The 18,698-nt window shown below is 37.1% G+C and overlaps 1 protein-coding gene and 1 pseudogene across 1 annotated transcript in view; one reads left to right on the forward strand and one right to left on the reverse strand.

Annotated features, from left to right (window-relative positions):
- The window catches only part of GNAQ (G protein subunit alpha q), a 268,792-nt gene that overhangs the window by 57,708 nt on the left and 192,386 nt on the right, over nt 1-18,698 (forward strand). The gene's annotated exons all lie outside the window — the stretch shown is intronic.
- On the reverse strand, nt 1,965-2,083 carry LOC118600893 (annotated as a pseudogene).

Consider the following 18,698-nt stretch of genomic DNA (forward strand, 5'->3'; position numbering starts at 1 on the left):
CAGTCTTTTTAATTTTTGTCATTTCGGTAGGTGTGAAGTGGTATCCCATTGTGGTTTTACTTTGCTTTCCCTAATAACTAATATGGAGTAGTTTTCCATGTGCTTATTTGCCTTTGCTTTTTAGTGGGGGGGGTGCTCATCTTTTGCCCACTTTTTCTCCCTTTGGATTACTTGTTTTCTTACTGAGTTTTGTGAGTTCTTAATATTTTCTGGACATAAGTCCATATATATGCTGTGTAAATGTTTTTTTCTTTGTGTTTTGTCTTTTTATTTCAACAGTGTCTTTTGAAAACCATTTTTTAATTTTGATGAAATCCCTTTTATTAGTTTTTTTCTTTTATGGACTATGCAATTGATATCATAGCTAATAAGTATTTGGCTAACCCAGGGTCACAGATTTTCTCCTGTTTTCTTGTAGATCTAATGTAAAACCTATAACTTTAAAACTTCTACAAGAAAACATAGAAAACCTTTTGAGTTAATTTTTATAGGCTGTATGAGGATTAGATCAAAGTTGATTTTTTATGTGTATGACTGTCCAGTGGTTCCAGCATTCCAGCATTATTTTATTGAAAAGATTATCCTTTCTCCCCTTAATTGTCTTAACAGCTTTGTTAGTAATCAGCTCTGTGTGTGCGTGCGTGCGTGCGTGCGTGCGTGTGTGTGTGTGTGTGTGTGTTTGTTTCTGGCCTTTATAGTCCTTTGATCTGTTTATCTTGACACCAGTGCTACAGCCTTGATTAGTGTAACTTTTTAATAAGTCTTAAAATCAGATATTAGCTGTCTAAACTTGTTCTTTTTAAAATTTGTTTTAGATCTTTCAACTCCTTGTATTTTCATATGAATTTTATACCCGCTTGTCCATTTCTACAAAAGAGCCCTCTGAGATTTTGATAATTATTGAATTAACTCTGTAGATCACTGTTGGAAGAACTAACATCTTAACAGTTTTTGGTCTTTCAACTCATAAACCCTATATATCTCTACATTTATGAAGGTTTTTAAATGTTCTCTCATCAGTGTTTTGTACAGGTCTTGCACATGTTATATCTCTAAGTTCATAATTTTGATGCTACTGTAAGTGGTTCTTTAAAAAATTTAATATTTGTTGCTAGTATATAAAAATAGAATTGATTTTTAAGTATTGATCTTAGGTCTTATTATTTGTGAATAACGACTTTTGTACAATCTGGATGCCTTTTATTTCTTTTTCTTGACTTACTGCATGACTAGAACTTTTAATGTATTGTGAGTAGAAGGGGTAAGAAAGGACATCTTTGTCTTATCCTTGATCTTGCAAAGGCATTCAGTCTTTCTCAGTAAATAGGATATGAGCTCTAGGCTTTTTGTAGTTCTCTTTATGAAGTGGAGAAAGTTCGCTTCTATTACTAGTTCACTGAGAGTTTTTATGAGGACTGAATGCGAGATTTTTTTTTTTTCCGATGCTGCTTCTGTGCATACCTAGATAGTCATGTTTTTATCTTTAAGTAGAGAACTACAAATTTTTGCTCTGATCTTTAAATTTCCTTCTATGTATTTTGGGATTCATTTACTCTTTTTTATTTTTAAAGGTAGCAGCTGAGAACATTGATTTGAGACCTTTGTTTTCCTCTTAATGTAGGTATTTTGGTGGTATTAATTTTTAAGTATTACATTAGCAACATTTCATATTTAACGTGTGTTTTCATTATCATTCAGTTCCTAATACTTTCTAATACCCCTTTTCATTATTTTCTTATGTGTTATTTAGAAATGTGCTTTTTAGTTTACACAATATTGGGGGGATTTCTTTAGGTATCTTTCTGTTACTGATTTTTAATTCCATTGTAGTTGGAGAACATACGTTGTATGAATATTTAAATTTTTTTTTTTTTTTTTAAGGTGAGGCAACCCTTGGTTGACCTCACAGATAGCAAGGACCTTGTCAGCTTATGATACCTTTTTTTTTTTTTTTTTTACGCCCACGCCTACAGCACCTGGTCTTCCTAGGTGATCTCTCATCCAGGTACTAACCAGATCCGACCCTGCTTAGCTTCCAAGATCAGATGGGACTGGGCTTGTTCAGGATGGTATGACTGTAGACAAGTATTTTAAAATTTGAGACTGGTTTTATAGCCTAGAATATGGGCTCTCTTGATGAATGTTTCATGTGTGCTTGAAAATTCATTGTTGGGAGAAGTTTCTATAAATGTAAGTTAGGTAAATCGGTTGTATTGAACACTTTTATATCTTTCATGCTTTACTATCTATTTGTTCTATTAATTTTTGAGAAAATGATATTGAAATCTCTGAAAATAAGTGTGGACTTGTCTATTTCTCCCTGTGGTTCTATTTATATTTATTTATTTATTTTTTACTTATTAGTTTTGTTATTAGGTATATAAACATTTAAGAGTGCTGTCCTTTTGATAGATGAGCCCTTTTAACATTATGAATTTTTTTTATTCCTGATAATATTATTTAGTTTAAAATTTACTTTGTTGACATGTCCTTTATAGTTTTCTTTTGACTAGTGCATCTTTTCCTATCCCTTTACTTTTAAACCATTTTTTTATCTTTATATTCAAAGTGTTTCCTGAAAGCAGCGAATAGTTTGGTCTTTATATGTAATGTGCCTTTTTCCCTTTGTTTCTTCAAACATTTTCCTTTCATGTCCCCACTTTTCTCTCCTCTCCTTTTAGGACTCAAATTCTAGGTGTGTTAAATAACTGGATATTGTCCCATGCATCACTGAGACTTTTCATTTTTTTTCCAATTTTTTTTTCTTTCTTTGCTTCATTTTGATAATTTCTCTTACTGTCTTCACATTCACTTTTGGTTTCTTTTCACTTTCTCATCTTCTGTTATTTCAACCTGTTGTATTCTTCATTTTAGATATTGTACTTTTAATCTCTAGAAGTTCCATTTGGATTTTTTTCTACATTTCCTTCTCTTTTTATCATGTTTATATTTTTGCCTACATTCTTAAGATTGTGGAGCATAATTAGTATAGTATTTCTTTTTTTTTTTAATTCTTGTCTGCTAATTCTCACATCCTTTTGTTTTCTGGGTCTAATTTTATTGAATTTTCTCTTGCTTATAAATTACCTTTTCCTGTTTCGTTATTTGCCTAGTAGTTTTGGATTAGATACCAGACATTGTGAATCTTCCATTGTTGATTCTGGGTTTTTTGGATTCCTTTAAATAATGGTGGTCTTTGTTCCGTCATGCAACAGTTCACTTGGAATCAGTTTGATAATTTTTAGACTTGCTTTTAAATTAGGGTAAGTTTAGAGCAGGCTTTACTGTGGTTGCTTAAACTTCACTTATGATGGGTCAATGATTCATGTATTATCCTTTCTGACTGGTGGTAACATGAATATGTATGAACTCTCGAAACTGTTCGGACTTTGCTTTCTAGTGTTTCTTTCCCAAGCCTCATGGACTGTTACCATCCATACTCATTCATAGATTGTTATTGAGCCAAAGATTCAAGGATGGCCCTGTGCACATCTCTAGAACTTTCTCACTGTGCAGCTCTCTCCTTCCAGCATTCCAACATGCAAATTTTAGCCTTCAGCCTCCATGACCTCCCATCTCTGTCCTTGCCATGTTTTGTAGGAACTGCTTTCAGGCAGTTGTCTGGGGCAGTTACAGGATTTGCCTGATTTGTGTCTCTTGTTGCCTCTTATCCAATGTCTTAAAACAATTGTTTTATATATTTTATTTCCTAGTTGTTTCCCAGTGCTTGTTTTCAGTAATGAGTATAAATTCAAACTCTGGTATAATCTATTAGGTTCTGAGCCATTTGTCTTTGTCATTTTAATTTTATACATAAAATATTACCAGGTATTACTTTCAAAGCAAAGAGTATTTTATTTTTGTTAGGTAGTGTAGAGAACAGGGGTCCTCAACCCCTGGTCCACAGAGCAGTACAGATTCGTGGCTTGTTGGAAATGGGGCTACACAGCAGGAGGTGAATGGCGGCCAGGGAAGCTTCATCTGTATTTATAGTTGCCCGCCCCCACCTCCCGAGTCCTAGCATCTCTGCCTCAGCTCCACCTCAGATCGTCAGCAATTAGATTCTCATAGGAACATGGGGCCCGGGTGCCAGAAAGATTGGGGACTGCTAGATAGAAAGTAGCAGTATTTTAAACTATGTGTTTGTTAGATCCTGAACTGTGTGTTTCTAATAATGAAATGTGTTCAAGATATCTCATACAGAGAATGATCTCATACATTTTTTGTGAAGTGGTTGCTTATACAAAATGATTTGCAGGCTTTTGTGCTCATTAGTACTGCATTAGAAAAATAGGCATGTAAAACGAAGAAAGTAAACTCTTATGTTTCTTATTTTCCTACTTGTTCAAAGTGTTATTGGAGAGAGAGTTGATGTAATAGGCTGAAATGATACTTTGCATTCTCTATGGTCTGAATTTAGCTCAGTTATCCCATCTTTTATAAATAACATTTTTTTGTTAATTGTATTTTCTTATTTTTTGTATTCTTGATCTAGGCATCTAGGGCCTTGCTGATCCTGGAGAGGCTGTTTATCCCAGCTGGCTCATTCCTGAAGTTAGCAAATAACTCTCCCGTTAGCATGCTTTTCATATGCAAATGAACCAATCCAGAGCCATACCCTGCCAGCTACCTCCTTTAGAGCTCTCACAGGTCGAACCACTATTTTCTTGCCCTAATATCACCCCAGGGCCTGGTAACAGGCAACTAGGGGAATCCCTACACTCCAGAGCCCACTGAAATTGTTCAAACAAGCCGGTTCCATCTGAAAGCCACAGTAAAGGCTCTTCCCCATGCTCTCTCACTAACTCTGCCTCCTGACTGACCCTGGTACATCTCTGTGTGGTCCTACATGACCTGACTTGGTCCTGCATGGTGTGGCATGTCCTTCCTCTTGAAAACTGTAGGCAGCAGTTATCTCCCGATGTTGGCCTCATGATTACCTGAATAAAAACACATCTCTGGTACATTCTAAAACATATGAAAATTATATTCAAAAGTATTAAAATTCATTTCTTAGAATAATTAAGTCAAATGTATTAAAATAAAGTTAGGATTTTAGTAGAAAAAGAATGGGCCGCTTATCTTAACCAATATCTGTTCTTTCACTAATCTCTTGCTTTTGAGGTATTTTGGAAGAGAAGGAAAATAAAAGAGTAAAGGAAGGAAAAGAAAGATTTGAAAAGAAAGGGCAGGGTTATTTAATAAAACATTTTAAGTAGAATTAAAGCTTCCTGAGCCCTGACATTAAAACCCAACCTGTACCCATTCTTGTCTCTAATACCCAGAAGATGGAAGATAATGATCACACTGAGTTCATTGTTATTCCTAATGAATACAAAAGAAAATAAATGATACTGAATAAAGAAGCAAGGATGTCATTTATCCACCTTTACCCTGCTTTTGAAGGGTGGAGGCTCTCTAGCAGATCCCAACCCGAGGGAGTGGGGCCCAGGCTGAACATACAGGATTCTCAGAATTGTGGTGCCACCTTTTCTTTGGGTCTGAATCTTGGCATCCTTATTTTCCAAGAATTTTGCCATAGAAAAATTGTTTGGCCTATAGTTAGATTTGTCAGCAGTTATATGGAAAGGAAAGACCCCTCCTCACCCCAGGACTCATTTTTAAAAATACCCTTTGAATAATTGTGAAATACTAAATGTGTGTGGAGTAGGAAGATAGAAAAAAGTCAGTGATTCTTAGTAATTACAGAGATAAAAAATAAGTGAGGGAATAAAGCAATGAGTAATGAAGAGATGCCATGCTATAATGTTTGGATAAATATTCAAAACTGAATTGTGCTGTTTCCTCAAAAACATACTTTCAGATAGATTACAATTTGCAAGTGATAGTTTAAATTTTTTTCTGTAGAACTATTTCTATAAAATCTTGATTTGTGATGGTGGTCTCTTTGTTTTCTTTCAAAATTTATTTGTACTTCATGGAGATTCTGTCACAGCATAAATTTCTCATTATCTCTAAGTATAAAGGATATAAGAAGACCTATAAAAAATGAAAACTGTATATAGAAATTGACATAAAGCAGATGATTGTTAACTAATGGTTCTTCAAATTAGACACTAGAAGAAACTAAAATATTATAGGATGAAAGTTGGAAAATTAAATGAAGCAAGAAACTTCAGTGTGAATAGGACAGAAAAATTTTACAAAATGAATTATTATAAGGAAAAGAGGGTTCTCTTTAATGTGTGAAGAATCACCTGGGAAGCTCATTAAATATTGAACTCTCTGGGGCCCAGTCCCTGCATGATTCCAATGCAAGTGTTTGTATACCATATCTTTGATAAACAGTGACATTGAGGCTTATATTACATGCACAACAGAGTGATCATTTGTTTCTTTATTTCTCTTTTCAGAGACCTGTATTAATTACTTATAACTATTTGAATACCTTTTGAGTTGAAAAAGGCAAACCATCAAAGAACTGAAGAATTTATTAGGGTTGTAAACTGCAAGTCTGTTGGTGGAAATCAACCTGCAGGCATATTTTGTTTTGCATACCTGGTGATATCCCACCTTCAACTCCACCACGACTTTCTTTGTGTTTGATTGCTTTTAGACAGGGTGAACTGTCTGCTTGGCCACAGTGCCTGCTAATCCCTGTTGCCCTGTACTCATGGCTTTCTGTGTTTCCCTCACCTGGCTGGTGGCTAATAACATTAGATTGTGGAACTTAGTGACATATCTTGGCAAAGAGATGCTGGCCTGGTTAAAAAGCACACCCCTAACCTTAACAAATAATTTAACCTAATTTGGTTCCTTAAAAATATTTATCAGTTTTACATATAATCATTCTTATATTTTGTTAGTTCCATAACCTTCAAAGGAAGTCTGGAATATTTCATATTAGTGAATAGGCCTAAGCAGTCCACAATTTTGCAAAATCTGGAAGTTATTTATTGTTGTTTTTGCAATGTATTTTATAGCTTGGGGCTATTGATGCACTTTTTAAATTACATTTTATTTGGTCAGTTCAAACTAATCTTTATCCTTTTCATATTGGCAGTAGGCTACAATGGAGACATAGCCCATAACATCATGAAAAGGTAGATCAGTACACAGTTTTAAATTCTGACTGTTGAAGGGATTTCGAGAAATAATGAAAAACAGCCAACATTTCCTGAAAATTTACAATGCTCTAGATACTAAACTAAATACATTTATTTGCCCTTTTAATCCTCCCAACAAGTTTATCAGTTAATAGCTACTCTGCTGTTCTTATAAATATGAAGAAACTAGTGTTCAGAAATATTAAATAATTTGTCCATATTGCCTGTTTAAAGACAGAATTTGTCTTTTAAATGACACAGTTGTGAAGTTAACCATAGACTGATAACATAATGTTTGATCTTGTAAAAACATGCGTGCCATTTAAAATGTGACTTTTCTTTAGGACAATTGCACTATGTAAGATGCCACTCAATTGATATATCACATAGGCAGCATGGCCAGCAGAAACTTACAGGTGGCAATAAGCTTGTGTCTGTATAAATCCTGCTTTCTTTCATTCCAATTGGACTCTGCCCCCGGGCTTCTGTAGTTTATTCCCTCCAGCAGGTGTGGGACCTCAAAACTGTTCTTCTGTCTTCCTGTGATGGAGGGGCCAGCCTAACACCATATTAAACAAGGCAGGCTACCCGATGCCTCCAGCCCCCTCCTTCCTTGCTTCTTTAGCGTGCAGATATCTGACCTTTCTTTCATTCAAGTTACTCATGAAATTCCATCGCCTCTGTGAATCTGACCTAGTTGGACGGGAACAAGCAAATTCCCTATGCTCTCCCCCGCCATCAGAGCATTCACTTCTCATTAACTGCTTCCCATGCAAGAGTGACTCTGCCCCTTCCTGTGTGTAGAGCAGTTACATGATGCATGCCCCCCAGGGACAGAGACAGGGGCCTTATCCGTTGTGGATATCATTATTATTTTAACACTGTCAGCGTTTATTTCTATTATCCTGTCCCTAGCTACACTCTCAAACGAGGTTACTTTACTAGCTGTCATCCTCATTCAAAGTACTGTGTCAGAATGTTATACGTGGGTATGAGTGATACCTTTGCTATTCTCTTTGCCTGTCTATGCAGGCTGTTTGGGAAATGTCTCTGCCTATTTCCAAACCCAGAATAAATGATGTGTAACTCTCTGTACCATTTCCTCTTTCATCCTATTCCTGTCTTTCATTCACGAGTTCCATAACTCTCCTACCTGCTTTCTTTAAGGAAAGAGGCATTGTGTTCCTCGTTCCCAGCGGTCAGAGTGGACTACAGTTAAATGCATATGGCATCGCACAGAGGTGGTCCTCTTCATTTCCATAGCTGCAGTTCATTTACACATTTTCTCTTCCTTTGAGAGCTGGGAGAGAGGGCGCTTTCCTTCCTCACCCTTGGGGCTCTGTACTCACCACTGGATTGAGATAGGTTGAAAACTAGAATTTAGAATGCTAGGAAGGGAGACTGTAACCGAGTAGTGCTAATCCAAAAGGGTTACAATGGCTGTCCTAGAAATTGATCTTTTCATAGGATATAGGGCTTTGAAAATAAGGAATCCTTTTACTAAAAGGAAAACATTAATTTTTTGGAGTTTGAAACCACTTTTTCAGCTTGACACGCATTCCAAAGACATGAGAAAGGAAACTGGACGTTTTGTAGAGTATAATGATCACAACAGGGTTATAATAGCAGTATGGTAGGGATTTAAATTTGTACAAGTAATCAACAATTTTTTCCCCTAACAGTTACCTTCAAGTTCTCTGTCTTTGGACTATACATTTCTCCTTCACTTTTGAGATCTAGTAAGTTTCAGAAATGGTGCTGGATTGCTCTGTACAATAGTAATATTACCTACCTGTTATAAGATTGTTGGGAAGGTTAAATTAGTTAACATAGGTCAAGCTCTTTAGATCAATGCCTGGTAAATAGAAAGTATTTAATACACATATTCTTGTTACAATCTTTATTAAAAGAAAGGAATCAAAAACATTTCAAGTGAAATGTATTATTTATAATGGATGTTGCTTATTTATGGACCCACCGATGCGCCTGAGGAATCATCAGAAGAAGGGAAACATTATCTCTTGATTTTGAGTGGAAACAGTAATTAATTACTTGTTATCACTGTGTTACATCTTTAAGTAATGGCGATTTTTGGATAAATCTAAATCAAGAAGTCTACTGAATATTTTAGGCAAAGTTATTACCAGAGAACACTTCCTTTATGTACTGTAAATCTAAAAGTTTATAATACCTATAAAAAGGGTTTAGATTAATCAAATTTATCTACCAAGTGACTTAAAGTAGGCAAATTACATACCTGTTTTATTCTTTTCCTGTTTACACTAGTCATATTTTTAACAAATTGGTTTAAGCTTTTTGAGAATTATTGAGCAAAAGTCTTGAATGGTTTATCAAATTTTGTATTAATGGAACTTACTGTTATTTATTATATTTATTATTATAATGATGCAAATTTGCTTTGTATATGAATAGAAACAAGTCTTTTTCTTTGATGTCAGTAAGGAGTAAAGGTGCTAGAAAGCCTCTCCTCACCTCCCATACTTATCTTGGAGCAATAACTGTGAAATTTGACCATTTTCAGCATCGACAGTATACAGTGTGCCATGCTTGCATCTTCACTACTTCAGATTTACTAGCTGGTCAGCTATTATTCTGTGGTTTTACAGGAGAGACCTGGTTTAACAGAAATCATGCAATGGGCAGGACCAAATTTAATGAGAATTGAGCATATTGCCCAGAGTACTACTATGGAGTTTTCTCTAGACACCACTATTGCTTTTCTTAGACAAACTTTATTATTGTGTTGGTGGTTAACACAGGAATGACTGGGGACGTTTTGTCAGCCTAATAGCACTGTGGTGAGAGTCAAGAGGCCTTGTTGCCAAGCCTGGTTTTGCCATTAGCCTGCTATGGATTTAGTGTGGTCTCTTAATAGCTCTGGGCCTCAGGTTATGTGTCTGTAATAAATAAGGGGTTTGAGGTGGAAACAGGATCTTGAAGGCCTTTTGCAACACTGGGATTCTAATTTTGCGTCTTTTTAGCTCTAACCTTTTTTTTTTTTTGAACTATGACAAGCTTTTTTCAGTGCAGATCTGAGTTAATTAGGATTTGATGTTTGACTGTCCGGGAAATTCTGAAACAGGGGAAGTCACACAACTAGTATGTATGCTCAACAGTGCTATTGAGCCTGACTCTAGGTATCATTCTTCTGTTTGAGCAAGCATCAGGATGCTTCTGAAACACAAGTCTGAAAATTTGAGGGCTGTCACTTCTGTTCTTTGAGTGGTGGTGGCACTGTGGCCAAGTTAATGATGCAGTAGACGCACCTTTATTTGCTTTGACACATTGAATAGAAAGGAAGATGACTTCTGGTTAATTGGAATTCTCTGAAACCATTTGGCATGTTGTTGAGCTGAACAAATAAGGAAGAAAAAAGACGAAAATATCTGTTCCAGAGAGGTGCAAACCTAGTTACAGTGCCTCTTTCATTGAAATCCAACTGTATCCTGTCTCTATGATACTATCATTTGCTGGTATGAGATGTGAGCAAAGACTAAAACTGGGCTTTTCAAGGTCACGTATAAACTAAGATGATAAGGAAATGAAACAGTTTTCATTGTGGAGTTTCAAAGACATCTTAAATCTTTTTCTGGAAGAAAGCATTATGTATTGTGCCATTTAGTTGAGTGGGATACAAAATGTTGTATCAGATATTGGAACCAGATTTTTGTGTTTGATGGGAATAGGGAACTACATATTTTTGACACTGAGGGATAACACTTTAATTGATTGTTTCTTTAACAGTGAGCATGTATTGAGGGAGGATAAATTCCAAGAGCCAAGTTGGATTTTAAGGGAAGGCCTGTGCCACACCAGATAATAAGCTAGGTCACTGGTGTAAGAGTTCATTGCAGTTGTTACTTAGTTCTGTCTCATTTCCAGCCAGCTGCATTCGATTTACTTCCTTAGTTTTGATAGCCACAGCATTCATTATCTGTTCAAACACAGGCAGATTAAATGCCATAAGAGGATTACTTTACTTAACAAAGCAGTCACACATGAACTATGCTCAGATTTTGTTTTTTTGTTTTCTTTTTAAGAAAGAAAAGAAGGCCTGCTGCTGGGTTTAGGTGTGCAGGGATTCATTGTTGGGAGACAGACCCTTGATGCACTTTCTAATTCTGGCTCCTCCCCGGCAAATGCGCACACTGCAAGGCAGATTCCTCTGGAAAGGGCAAAGGGGAGACGGTGCCATTCCTCCATGCAGCTCTCTCGTCTTGTTCACACCAACTTTTGGATATTGCCTTAAAAAGCCTCGATGATTTTCAAAGCATACAGATTTTTTTTTTTTTTTTTTTTTTTTTAATCGCGCACATGGAAATAACAATAAACACCCAGAAGTGATTTTGTGGAGAGACAGCAGGGAATAATTAGGGGTTCTTGAACTTTGATGCACATCAGAAGCATCTCAAGAACTTGTCAGAATACACCCAGCCCTTTACCTCCAGGGATGGGCCTTGTCGAGCACACCAAACAGGCTGGGGGCGGCTCCCAGAGCAGCGTCTGAGGAGTGCCTGCCTCACCTAACCTCACCTCCACATTGTTAGCAGTGGTTTCCATCTAGTAGGCTTAATGGAGAAGATACACTTCGGAACTCAACATGACACAACTGTATTGAAGTGTATGATTTTGTGCATGATCTAACTTAAAAATAGTTTTTTATGTATATTAAAACCTCTATAGTGAATTATAGAGAATTATTCATTTTGATAGGGCTCTTAAATATATACTTATTATTTCTCTACTTTCCCCGTTAGAAGTGTTTTTTATGTTTTCCCCATCTCAATTTTGTCTTTTAGTTTGAGTCACTAGCACAGCATCTAATATTTTGTTTTTGTTCATTATTTATTAATGGGCTTCTTAGACATTTACCTATGAATTATTAAGCAAATAGATGGAATGAAACAAATGTTGTATTTTAGTAGTCAAGTAATACATTTCCGATAACATGGTAAACTGATTTTGGAAAACACTAAATTAAATACATATGTAAGTTAAACGCATACTGGCTCTTTTGTATTGAAATTTGATAAATAACTTCAAGAAAATTTTATACAATTTAAAACTTAAAAATAACTATTATTTTTTTCATTTCTTTAGTGTTCTAAGTTAATCATTTGAAATTAAGATAGAATAAACTTAAGAATCCATTGGAATAAAGGCATTAGTAGATTACTATAAATATACTTAGTGTCTTTTTTGTGTGCCATTTATATTTTTGTTATAGAATGACTAAAAGTTGGGAAATAGGAAAGAGAATTTCTTATAAAACATTCTGTGTGCTGTTCTTATTTTTATATTGGATTTGACATATGCAGGGAAAGTTCTTTGAAAGTGCAATTTAAAAGGTTTCTTTATGTTCTTTTTTGTTTTGTAAAATTGTTAGGTCATGTGTTACCCCAGTGGAACTTTTAGAATAACAACATTACAAAAACTTCTTAACTATAAGACTGAGTATATTTTCTGCTTTGAATAAACCCAACTTTGAGCATATTATTCACATTATTAAGTGGGAGAGAGAAATACAAAATACAGATATTACGCAATTTCAGCCTTCCCAAGAAACTTTTTAACAAATAGGGAACTGGATGTATTTGAGCTTTGCCTTTTTATGCACTCATGGTTATCCTAATGACCATCAATATCCCTTTTGGCCCGTAGCTTGAATGAATGTGGTGAGGAGCAGAGCTCTTTGTAGTGTAAAGGCGGAGTCTCACCCCAGAATCTATGCCATCCCACTTGGCCTGCATCAGTAGACTTGCTTAGTGTCACTTTGATCCTTGGAGTAGAGTGAAGAATACTGAATAAGCTTATTGAGGAAACTGAAATGTAACTTTTCTTTGAGATCATTCAGAGCTCTTGGATCTGATGACTTTTCGAGATAACCCCTTTAAGGTTCTTCCCCTCAAACTGAGTGTGAAAAATCAAAGATTGGTGGTAGAAAGGGCTTTGGAGTTCTTCTTTGCAGCCTCCTCTCAGCAAGGAAGCCTTTCCTCTGGAGGTGAGGAGCTCATTCCAACTGTGAATTGCGAACAGGTTGGGCTTTTCATCAACAGGTCGACCATCTAGATAGTAACGTTTTAGATGAGCAGCGAAGTAAACTATAAGGCCCTGAAACTAATTTATCTTGTATAACTTTTAAACGGACTCTGAAGGTGTTTGTGAAAGGTGAGCCCAAACATATCTTTAGCAATAGCCAGTTGATTAAAATAAATGAATGAAGATAATTCTTCTAAAGGCTGATATGTTCATTCAGCGTTCGTATTTTATAGATGTGCCTTAAACAACATATATTGGAGTAAAGGTAGAGGATATAAATCTTGTCCTCACAGTGCTTTTAATCTTATCTAAAGGATACATATTTTTCAAATTAAAAGTTGTTTTATAGCCTGTTTTTTATATATTGCTGATGTTTCCACTGACAACAGAGTATTTTTCATAGCTGCCTAGTATTATCTTATAGATGTCATCTTATTGTACCAAGACCCCGTTTATTGATTGTTCCAGTTTCTCTCCGTTATTTTCCGTCTTTACTATTTTCCCCCAGCCATGAGAACATTGCAGTGACTATCCCTGTACATACGTATTTTTATACAAGTTAACTGGTTCTTTTATAAAAAGTATTTAGTGAAAAATAAGTACTGTGTATGAACGTTGTAAAATATTTCCGATAGCATAGAGATGAGGGGGAAAGGCTGCCTTCTGTTTCCTCATTCTCTCCCTTGAGATAACCGCTTCTAAACATTTTCTTATTTCTCTGTACAGATGTTTTTAAGACAGAAGAAAGCAGATATTGAAATAATCAGGATGTGGAATGGGTGGACAGTAGGGTGCAGATAAGCCTGGGAGTGTAGCCGTATGCCTCATGAGGAAGGTTTACTGGAACAAATGACTGCTAGTGCGGATTTCAAAGGTGGAATTTAAATGTTATAACATGATTTCCTAGATGGTGCAGTGACAGCCCTCTAGTGTGAAGGGGGACAGAAACAAATCAAGAAAGAATCAGTGCAGAGAAGATGTGAACAAGTGTGACCTATTGCAGATAGGGAAAAATGTAGTTCCGTGAAATGAGAAATTACCTTTGTAGGGAACTGAGGCATTTGGTGATGAGTTTAGAGCTGACCAACACATGGAGATGAGCTTAATAAAATCGTTTATAATTGCTGACAAAGTAGCATCGTCTCAGGAAGGAGCATCATTTTAAACTACATCATTACAGCATGATAAGGGTTTTGTTTTGTTTTGTTTTGTTTTAATACGGAAGAGTCAGGGTAAAGAGTTACATCTGTAAGAAATAAAGTACAGGAAGAAGCAGTGGTGGGGAGAGGGATTGTTTTACACCACATGGGGTAAGACTTGGCCACATGAAGGTAGAATCTTTTCTGCGGGTAGTTTCTTCCAAGAGTTCAAGACAAAAACCAGATTGCAGGGAATTCAAGAGGGAATCGGAGAATAGGCTTCTGAACCAAGGTGGCTTTTATGAACAAAGATATAGGAAATATGGAAGAGCTTACTGTGCACAGGAGAATTTCCATGCAGATCTCTTAGTTTTTGTCTTTAAAAGTATAGTGAAGCTCCCTTTTGGGCCTGATATTTGCTCCCCACCCCCACCTCTCTATTCCTTACAGATGGAGCAATTGATTTCCCTTCCTTTAGCTCACCTAAACTCACCTTCCAGGACTATGACCTGGGGTGAGGTTTTGGTGGTGGCCCTATCTCAGCTGCTGTCATCCCTCTTTGTTCCAGCCAGGGGCTTTAGACTTGAGTGACTGGCACTGTTGCTGACCTGTGGTGGTGTGGTCCCTGCTGCCTTGCTTCCGGAGTCACTTCTCGGTTTCTGAATTTGAATTCTGGTTTAGCTCCCGCTGAGGAACACTGACATGACATTCTGCCTTACTCCTCCTGCTGAGCCTCTCTGTCCTGAGGGTCTGGGGTCAGCTGCTGGGGGATTATTCATTTTAAGGATAAGTAATGAGTCTTCCAAACAATACTGGGAAGCGTCCAGGGCTGCACACTAGGGATAATAAAACTTAACCTCACAGGGTCACCATCAGGATGAATAGGATGATTGGGGCCTGATGCACAAAGGATACTCAGTAAGTAATAGCGGCCCGCCTTCTTGTGCTAAGCCCGCTTGTTAGGACTGTGTGCTAATTCTCGCATCTGGGGGGCCTGAACCATCACTAGCGGTGGCTGTAGCCTGTGTGGCCTACACCGCCGTCCTGACTGAACCCCATAACTGCTGACCCCACTCCAGACCTTTGCCTCCATGCCCTCCTTCATCCCCACATCTCTGGCCCTCACCTTCTTGGGTAACCCTATGTCAGGCCTCAGCCTCCCTCTCCTGGCTGGAAAACAGTGAAAGGCCACCGTAGCCAGTGAGTACCAACAGTTGTGTCCTGGAGTTGAGACAGTGAGTTGAAGCCGAGTCTGAGATTTTGAGAGATGGAAGATAAACTTATCAGTTTAAAATAGCTAATTTTAAATACCGTTTATGTTTTATTATAGTCATGTCCTCTTAGGATTTTGATGTAGATACTATTTTATTGTTCATATTATCTGATGAACATGTTACTTTATTCAAATATAACTTTATTCAAAAACACTGATTTCCACTTTTTTGAATTGCTACTATTATGATAGGTGCAGGAGGTATTCGGAAATTAATATTCACAATAGCAATAGCTCACATCTATCTAGCACATTCTCTGTGCTAGATACTCTGCTAGACACGTTCATACATGTTCACTCATTAATCTTCTGTAACTGTTCTATGAGCAGTTATGTTTAAGATTAAGGGAAGAAGAGGCCCAGAGAGCTCAAGATCACACAGCCGTTAAGTAGCAGAGCCAGGCTGTGAACATAGGCAGTCTGGACCTTAGCATCTGTGCTCTCAGTTCTTGCTACTTACGTGTTCTCACAGTAGCAGCTTCACCTGGGCACTGGTTAGACGTGCAGTGTCTCAGGCTGTATCCCAGCACTGTAGAATCTGCATGTGTATTTTAATTCTATGCCCAGGTGATTTGAATGCATGGTCAAGTTTGAGAAGAAGCGCTTTGACCATTCTGCCTTAACGATTTTCCCTAGCCATGAGAACTTTGTAATGGGAGAATAGTGTAATGAGGGAAATAAATGGGCATATAAACATTTGTAACTCATATAGTTAGTACTCCCTGCCCTTCTAACATTTGGGTACAACTTAACGTGAATGTGAATTTAGTGCTTTAGGCATTTCAGAACCCTTACAAAACGCTATCATGACACACACTTTTGTCTTTCTCCGTGTGCGTGTGCACACATGCACACAGTCACACATACACATCCACTCACATTTGACTTTTTTTGATATTTAGTAACTTTGGAGAAGATACGGGGACATCATTAGCACAGAAAAGAGTCACATTTCATGCTTTTTGCATCTTGTTTTCCTTTCACAGTGAGACCCTCCCTAAAGTTTGTGTTCCCTGGGAAGTTGCAGCCCCGCTGGACCCTGCCAATTTCCCACTGCCACATGGAAATTGCCCTGACAGGCTGGTCCTTGCCTCCCCCTCTTCCCGTTCCAGTAAATAAATTTCTTTCTTGTTACATAAGTAATTACAATCCAAATGTAATCACATAATAGACATAGAAGGAGCAGCCACCTGGCCTCAGGAGGATTGGGCCAACTTAAAGGACAGGAAGGAGGGAGATTTTGACAGGCAGAGAAGGACATGTGGGAAAAGGGGGCGGGACTAGGGAGTGAAAATGCCTGCTGGTCTGAAAGAAAAGTTGCTTGTTGGAAGAAGGGGGAGGGGCAAGTGTGCGGAGATAGGTATAGCCTGAAGTATGGCCAGCGTGGGGGCAGAAATGGGAAATGAGGGTACTTAGTGATCAGCTTTGGGCTTTATTTACTTTAATATAGTTAGGGAATTTTGCTATGCGGCAGCTGGTCTGCTAAGGGCTTTACATGCATTTCATCTGCAAATATACCCTTTGAGATAGGCATCATTATCTTCACTTTGCAGATGAGGAAAGTGTCAGCTGAGGTTAGGCAACTTGCCTGCCCCAAGACACACAACTAGTCATAGTGCCTGGATCTGTCTCTCCTGAGAACCTGGGGCAGTCAGTCCCCTTAACTGGGACCAGCAATTTAGCAAGCACTTTAAAAGTCATCACAAATATGATGCTAATGTTAAAATGAATACAAGGAACACCAATACAAAATACATTTTATATATTTTTTTGATTCTGAGTCATTTTCATAGGTTAGTTTCCAGCAGTCCAGTGGTGAAATACATGGATTCATATGTCCTGGGTTCGTATGTGACATGGCCTGTCTTTGATGGAGTTTGCTTTACCTAGGTAATTTTGGGGCTTCCTTAGAATGGGGAATCTTAAGAAGAAGAAAACACATGATTCCTAGAGCTAGAAAGGAAGTTTGTTCTCATTCTAAAACCTTTTCTGGCATAGTAGTTCTGCTGTTTTGGTTGATGTGTGATACTATCTTGTTTTAAGTGCAGTTTTTCTCTTGGTAGGTAGAGTAGTAGCAAATTTTATTTGCCTTGCAGTTCCTAGGAACTCTGTTTTTCGAAACACATCAGGTTTACTGTTTTATTTAGTTTCTACTGCTTCTCCCTTCATATGAATCAATTAGCAGCGGGGTTGTTATTCTCTCGTTGGTGATGTGTTTACTTCAGTATTTGGTCTTCTCTCCTCCACATCAATTAACTTTTCTTCTAATATTTGTTCTATGAACTGCTCCAGGATTCTTAACCATCCTTTGCACTGATAGCAGCAAGGCATGCTAGCATTTTCTGCTTGGAACCAAGAAACACATGTAATTCAGGAAGTGTGGCAACCATATAAGTGCTGGGAAAATTAGAGGATGTAGACTTGGGCAATTCCCTTAACTGCAGCAGACCTCAGTTTCCTCATTTATAAATGAGGAGGTGTAGGTCTGGAGCCTTTAGAAGAGGCGTTTAAGAATCCCTAAGTGAGGTCTAAAGTTCACGTACTTAGGAAATTTCACCACCAGTTTTTGGCTGTCTTTATATTTAATAGGTTTTAACACTCCTGTAAATTTAACTGTAATATCCATTTTTCCCCATTTATAATTTATTAATAGCTTTAATGAATTGTGAATGACAGTTTAATTAGATCATCCATGTATAATTAGGACAACCATTTTCTTTTTCCCTAAGAGGATCTATTTTTCATTTTCTGAGTATGCAGCTTACCTCTCTAACCTAGCATTTTCCAAAGTAGGAAAGCTTTTTCTAAATTCTTAATAAACACAAAGATCGTTTTACACTTTCTTGAAAAGCCACATGAATAAAATGCAGAGAGCAGTTTTGGCTGAGGTTTTGCATATAATCATAATCCAGACAAACATGACCTAAGGCAGTAAATTTAGTTTAGTAGTAACAAAGCAGTGTGGAATTCAATAAAATCTGTTTTCTGTTTACTACTTATTTTTCTACTTTTTGTGTAAAGCAACTTCACAGCTACTTCCTATATGTTCTGAGTGCTAACTTTTCAAAGCTGGCAAGTAGTCTTTCCTTATAAAGTGTTCTTATCTCTTTTGTGAAGGTGCCACATTAAACATGTAAAAGAAAATCAACCTTATCTGAT

Source organism: Rousettus aegyptiacus, unplaced genomic scaffold, assembly GCF_014176215.1.
Source record: "Rousettus aegyptiacus isolate mRouAeg1 unplaced genomic scaffold, mRouAeg1.p scaffold_m13_p_3, whole genome shotgun sequence".
NCBI classification, from domain to species: Eukaryota; Metazoa; Chordata; class Mammalia; order Chiroptera; family Pteropodidae; genus Rousettus; species Rousettus aegyptiacus.